Raw genomic sequence first — 6,233 nt, 5'->3', positions numbered from 1 at the left:
TGTGTTGGTGAGTTGGTATGAAAGAAATCATAATTGAAGATATCAACATTTGTCACTGTACGGGTTGATAGTCTCGTTTCAGTAACAGCTAAGATATCAGGTTTACGGTTAACAGAATGCAAAAACTCGCTCAATAGAGACAAATTTTTTGGGAGACTTCTGATATTGCAATGAAACATGGAGAGACACTTTGCCGTAGTACTATCAAATAGTTGATTCAGCTGATTTAAGGAGTAATAGTTGGAATGTGGACAATTAAGCATGTTATCAGGATCTTTATCATCAAACTTATCGGGATTTGGGAGAATATTAAAAAGATCTAAATCAGGGTCAAAGTCATACGACCAGTTACCAATCACTGCATTAAATTCAGCATCAGAAAGATTGAAAAATGGTAGGTACCTACAGTAGTTCGACTCACAAGTACTTGATTTGGCAGCCATTAACCAGGCGGCTTACAAAAATCATCAAACTCCTCAAACGTGGTGAAACGAAAGACATCAGAGGACTCGCTCTCACGAAGATATATCGTTCCATTAGCTGTCCATAGAAACTTGAAATTATTGTCTTGCTTAAACTTGTGTAATTTACCAAATAGGCGTTTCCTGTAGGCGGTAAGCGATTCATTTATGTGTATCTTACTTCCAGATGGAATGCTCTTTCCTATTTCCTCACGAACCGACGGGAGAGCCGAGGTGTTCTTCCCTATCAATTTCCTACGATTCCTGTACATTTCTTCTCGCTTGTCACGTCGTACGAACTTGACGATAATTCTGTTTTTAACCTTCTTCGTGTCAGGCAGTCTGTGTGCCGTCGAAATATCATTTACACCAATGTCAACATCTATAAGAGATCCAACTTCTTGTACCAACTGTTATCGTGGGGAGCACGTGGAATCCCAACGATCTCGAGACAATCACGCCGCAAATATTGCTGCACATCATCAATGGCTACCTCATTACCATACATCGAGTCCTCAAGATTTGATACAGTATTTATCAAATCATTCCGCGACTTCTCCAATTCTTGTATTTTTTGGTTTGCACCTTGAGTAGCTACCAGCAAGTTATCATACTTAGAAGACAGTGACGACTGATTTTGCTCAATATTTTGAAGACGTTCATTTAGAGTTGCAATCTGTGATTGAAGTTGCACTTTAACCGCTTCAATTTCAGACTTAATAGCGGGCAAAAACTCTTTTTCCCATAGCTCTCTAAGATGTTTTACGGTCAGCTGCACGTTGTCCTTTACCATAATTCATTAACTAAATGTTCTCCTCGCTTCCTTTCTTACGTAAACATTTGCAAGAGCAGGAGCTCTTGAAAACGTGGCCATCCGCCATTATGCAAATATAGAAAAAAAAAAAAAAAAAAAAAAGTGCGCTAGTGCGCGGCTTTCGGAGCCAGGGGTCCCCAGTTCCATCCTCGGTGACCTCAACGTCTGTTTCCACTTTCCTCTGATCTGTTTAGCTAAGACTTTAAATATCCGTGAATCGAGCACTGACAGAGGGAGCGAGTGAAAGGCGCACCGTCGGCTTCCATTAATATCAGTTTCGTAACTGAAGCAACTACCGAAACTTGTAAAGGACTAAATGATTTGAAAGCCCTAAGGACCCTCTAATGTTCTTTAGTAAGGTCTAACCTTGAATACTGCTCTGTGGTATGGTCCCCGTATTCACGTAAGAACATTGACAAGCTTGAGGGAGTCGAGAGACGAGCCGAGCAAGGTAGCTTGGCTTGAAAGAACGCTATACATTGCTTCATATTTTAAAGCTTTTTACAAATATTATTCATGAATTATCTTACCCCCAATTTTCTTTTTGGATTTCAATAACACTTGTACACTTTTACATTTCCTGCATAATCAGACACCGGGGCAAAAATATCTTTAATTAGTAATCACCGTCCTTAAAATGGGCAATTATACCATTTTTTTGATGTTCGAAAATCCTAGGACAGGCAGGCAAGCAAGAAATTTTACAACAGATGTTCCGAAAATTGTAGATGTCAAATCGTCTTCCGAAAAGATATTTCCGGAAAATTGACGTTGGGTGCCCCTAAGTGTAGCCCGATATAGTTCTAGTAGCAATCTCGAGTAAATGTGCCAACCGCGTCGGTCCTGGGATGGTAAAAACTAGAATTAAAGCGGGCTATAATTTAGCATAATAGCTGTAAGAAAACCTCGCAACTTGGTGATCGGAGGCCCCAATCTTGATATATAACATCGTGAATACTTCATCATTAAACGTATAATCGTCAAAGTCGAAAAACCTACTCAAGTGAACAGCGGTAAGATTACATTCCCTTAGAATCCACTTAATTTAAAGAGAAAAACTAAATCTGAAGCAGACGAGAAAGAAGCTGCGGCTCAGGCACTTAATTAGCTGCCGTAATGAACAATACTCACAACGTTTGTGTTGTCTGTAAACCATGCTGGCCTACCACAGAGACCAGAAAAACCTGGCATAGACAGCCATACAGTCCAGCCTTCCTAAAATAGTATCAGCGTGGCTTTTGACCTTAGCGATTCTGCGCTCAGTAAGAGACATACACTCTGAACCTTCATAAGTATAGAGAACAATACCCAACCAAGTGATAACTTGCCCTGGTTCCCATTGGGACTTAACCTCATCAACAACAAAACAACGCTTAAGTAAGTTAGTGTTAACTGACAAACTACTGATCTTGGCTTCGTTATTCTTAGTTCCGATCCCGCTCCAAAGCCGTGATCGAGAAAGGAAGACAACGGAAATACCTTTTCTTTTCGACTAAGTCAATAAAGGCTTGACTAACTTTAAAAAACAAGTACAGAGCGGAGGGGAAGCCGAAAAGCAAAATAGGCCATTTCCGAGTTCTGGCCTGCCTCATCTTCAAAGCGAGTCTAAGTGCGAAGTTTTTGTTATGAAAATTAGTTTTCATTCATATGTAAAGTAGAACTAATTACCATCACAAAGACTTCGCACTTAGACTCGCTTTGAAGAGGAGGCAGACATGAACTCGGAAATGGCCTATTGCACACTGAAAATATTTGAACTTTTCGGTCCCCAAAAACGCAGGATATAATCAGACTTGAGGTCACAAAACTGACAAATAAAAAACCTTAGAAACGGTCTTCAGGGCTGTGGAAATAACTTTACACCAGTAATATATATCTGCTTAAAACACAAAAGTTAACGTGACTCAAATCAAGCATGTTTTTTTTCTTCCTGAGATTTGCACAGAAACTGAAAAGGGGATTAATAATCTCAGTTGGGCAAGAAAGCGGTTCAATACATCGCTATGTTAAATATTCAAAAATAGCGTTAAAACACAGAAATGACACTAAACATCAATCCCGTGGCACTTTTCTTAACCCATTCATCATAACATTTCGACAAATTGCCGTTAACAAAAGCTTACTGGAATGGTTCTTCAATATAGCCTCCGAAATGAAATAATCATTAGTAAAACAGTCTAGAAAATATTAAAAGCAAAATTGGAAATCACTACACCTTCGACTACACTTGGACAGCCGGCTAGTCGTTGACCGGTATGAGACTTGGAAGACATAAGGACATCAGGTTTGCTTTCTCCAGGGTTTCGTTGACCTAAAAGAAAAACTTTACCAAGCAAGGGGTCTTGGCTTATTCTATCGTGTCAGACAGCTCCATATTAAATCGAAACTGGTCCCCGATTGCCTTCATCTTGAATCCAAGTGACTCGTCGAATATCAGCTTCTAAACTGCTCTCAGATATGTGCCGGCGGAATCAGTACTGTTAACTCGATTGAAGACGCACATTAAAGATCTCTGCGCTTCATCAAAACTGAAAACCGTCATTAACCTTAGAAACAGTTGAATCAAGTATTCTCAAAACGTCAGAATTCAGAAATGGGGAAAGACATACTAGGGGTGATTTCGAAAATTGCGTATAAACAGTGTCGATCTAGAATTACCAATGACATGCTCTACCTAGATTAAATACACCAGTCACTACCCATAATCCCTCTCTAACGCCTACTGCAACCCAGGCCCTCTCGCTCTAGTGACACAGAAATATTCAATTTCAGGCTTTTTCGTTCTACTCAGTCGCCAGAAATGTCCCTTTTTTTAGCTTGTTTTAGATAAATAGACATTCTCGCACCAAGTGAAAGTTAATTTCCACTTCCTTCCGGGCTCAGTAAATGAGTTCAGTGGAGGCAAAGATTTAATCATCGTTTCCCTCCCTTCAGTTTTTTGTTTTCTGGATTTTGCAAAATGTAGCAGACACGTGACTAGCCGCAACCAGGGTACTTTCTTCAGTAAGGAAGAGAGAGGAGCCTGGAAACGAAGTCGACCATTTCCAGTTGTGTGCTTGAGTTGACCTCATTTTGATTAAAGCTTCACTGCTTCTTTTATGTAAATTCCTACTAGTTAGAATGAGAACAACATCATTAACACAAGAAAAGCAGGGACGTTTGAATAATAACGAGGTCAACTTCAGCCTAGGTGCCATTTTAAGGCCTGGTCATTAAGCTCAGAACTGTAAAAAACGCTATTTAAGATAAGGTCTGATTACTGGGTTGCTATGTATGACAATCCAGTCAAAATCTGTGATGAATTTTTCCGTTTCTTTCTTCGTCGGAAGACAGAGAAGCTGCGCAGTTGGGTCTTTTCTGGCACTCCCCTGCTAAGTATTCTCTTTGTTCCTAGAGTCTTCTGCGCCTATCTTTGCTACAGTGCTGTAGGTTTAAGAGGGTTATAGAAATGCGTAGATTCAGGTAGATTTTATCCGTTGGAAAATGCGAATGGTGTTTTATTGGATCCTTAAACAAAAATTTACCTTTATGGAGATCAAGGATGGAACTTCAATTGGATAAACAACAAGTGGTGAAAAATGATTATGCGACAAGCAATAAAATTCGACATTAATTGCATTTTTCGCCGTCGGATATCAAAGTAAGCTGCTTTTCTAATATTTTACTAACTATGATGTTATGTGCAGTGCACGACACTGGAACCAAATGGCAAATTCTCTGTTAACTCTTTCTGGTTGGATATGGGTTTGACAAACTCAGAGAAGGAATCAAAACTCTTTAGTGGAACTAGATCCGTGTTTACTAAAAGTCTGGCTATTTATGATTTCATTTATCTGTGCTCAACTCTACACAGTCTTCAGGTAAAAAAAAAACAGCAACAACAACAACAACAAACGGAAATTTGACTAATTCTCGTTAGTCAAGAATTGCTTGAAAGAAGGGTTGTTGTCCATTTTACACTTTATTATTCAAGGGAAAGGTTCTTCAGGAAAGGGTTTGTTTCTGAAACTCGGAAAAGAATTTTATTTAGTTGCGTGTGCTTTTTGACATGGATTGTGTTGCTTGTTTGTACGCATGCGCACAGAATGAAATAGGAAGGTTTTTTTGCATCTAATAGCAAATATGTTGTTTGTTTCAATAAGATTTTTGGCTGGAAAAGTTAATTTGGGAAGCCAACAATATTTCTGTAAGCTCGTGTACTTTTATTTTTACGTTCTTGACCAAATTTAATAGTCATACGGGGGTCGTCTCAGAATGGTTATTACAAGTTCTAATCCTAACCTTGAAAGACATATCCACACAATTATTAAAGCTAACTGTTTAAAATGGGTGCTTACACTTAAATACTGTTTGTCAGCGCTATTTGAAATGGGTGCTTGGACTTAAATTCGAGAAACACAAGTCTGGTGAGATGGCCGGTGACATCAAACGAAGATGGTATTTCGTGAAATTAAACATGCATCAATGCCGTTGTTTGATAGCTGAACTGTACATAAAATATTTAAACGGAGTGTTATAGAGTGTTTTTACTCACGTGATCAGTAACCTTCCTTTTCCACCGAAACAAAAGACAACATTTGCACGTTAAGAGAGCGTAATTCCTAGAGGATCAGTTAACGTTGGGGAGATCAACATGGCCGCCGTTCTTTTGTTTAGGGACACCAACGTGGCCGCCGTGACTCCGCGTGAAAACACCCTATTGAACCCATAATAACCATTGCAAGGAGACTTCCGTATGAATAGCAAATATAGGTCGGTTGGTGTACGGGTCCCGCCCTAATAGCGGCGTCGCAGACAGACTAATCCACCGGTATAGTAAGTCTGCGCAACTGCACCGAAAAGCTTGTCCAGAATTTACAGGGATTCCTGTATCCCTTTCTGATTGGATGGATTCTTACGGGCTTTGGGATTCGACGCACACTTACTTGACAAGTGACGCATCCGTTATTTGCATGAGA

General features: G+C 39.6%; 1 pseudogene; it reads right to left on the bottom strand.

Moving 5' to 3' along the window:
• Positions 1-419: 419 nt before the first annotated feature.
• Positions 420-1,254, bottom strand: LOC138036822 (uncharacterized; annotated as a pseudogene).
• Between the last annotated feature and the right edge of the window lie 4,979 nt (positions 1,255-6,233).

This window comes from Montipora capricornis, unplaced genomic scaffold, assembly GCF_036669925.1.
Source record: "Montipora capricornis isolate CH-2021 unplaced genomic scaffold, ASM3666992v2 scaffold_504, whole genome shotgun sequence".
In the NCBI taxonomy this organism is placed as follows: Eukaryota; Metazoa; Cnidaria; class Anthozoa; order Scleractinia; family Acroporidae; genus Montipora; species Montipora capricornis.
This window is presented reverse-complemented; position numbering and strand designations above follow the sequence as displayed.